This window comes from Leptonychotes weddellii, unplaced genomic scaffold (genome assembly GCF_054177405.1).
Source record: "Leptonychotes weddellii isolate Sample4059 unplaced genomic scaffold, ASM5417740v2 HiC_scaffold_42115, whole genome shotgun sequence".
Taxonomy (NCBI): Eukaryota; Metazoa; Chordata; class Mammalia; order Carnivora; family Phocidae; genus Leptonychotes; species Leptonychotes weddellii.
This window is the reverse complement of record NW_028008699.1, coordinates 1-907: the sequence shown is the minus strand read 5'-3', so window position 1 is coordinate 907 and position 907 is coordinate 1. Positions and strand designations below refer to the sequence as shown.

Sequence of the window (907 nt, the reverse complement as noted above, 5' to 3'; positions counted from 1 at the left end):
CATGTGTCACGTATGTGACACAGATGATGTAAGAATGACTTTATTGTTGGTGCCCTGTAATTACAGTCTTGGAAGAAGAACTAAGAAGCAAGAAACTGAACAGAAAAGTCATACTAAGCACAATATTCCCATTCTTCTTTTCTAAACATGAAATAATGAACCTTCCACTTCTTCTGCTTATTTTGTTTCTGCCTTTTTATTTTTTTTTTTTAGCATAAATAAACATTTTATTAGTCAGTTTGGGTGAGTCACATACTGACACACCCCCAACTCACTGTTTCACACACCCAAGGCCCTGAGGTGGCAGGAGAAAGTAAGCCCACAGATGGTGAGCAAAGGGTGGACAGAATCTGAAGGCCTCTGAGGGTTAACAAGGCTACCGGGACCGGAACCAACGTCCTAGGAATAAATCCAGGATGGAATAGGCATCATCCAGGGCTGGAGGTGTTGGTGATTCTGGATCATCTCTAGGACTGCCATCTGCTTCTTGATGGGTTACTGTGGTCTCTGTCCGGCCCTCACTGTCCACCACAGTCCGGCGCTCCTCTACTGTCCCATCTGGCTTAGTGATCTTGGTCACAGAGACGCTCTTGAAATAAGACTTGGGCTGGGGCTGCAGAACTGGGCCGAGGCCCTCCTGGGAAACCTGGGAATCAAGATCATTGTCTTCTCTGGCTCTAGAACGGGGGGTCATAGGCCACACATCATCAAACACACCAAAAGGTCTCTGGGAGCCCCAGTCTGGTGCTGGTTTGGGGGATTCACTTCTTGCATCACTCTCCAAGGCACCCCCAAAGATCCTGGGCTGGTGACTGTCTGGATACTTAAGCATTGAGTCCCGAAGTGTCTGTCCCTCCCGTCGTCTCTCACCAGGTATCTCTGACTCAGGACCGGGACCTGGAAGTTC

At 48.4% G+C, this 907-nt stretch overlaps 1 pseudogene; it reads right to left on the bottom strand.

Annotated features, from left to right (window-relative positions):
- Positions 1 to 205: 205 nt before the first annotated feature.
- LOC145719406 (HCLS1-associated protein X-1 pseudogene) lies at positions 206 to 901 on the bottom strand (annotated as a pseudogene).
- Between the last annotated feature and the right edge of the window lie 6 nt (positions 902 to 907).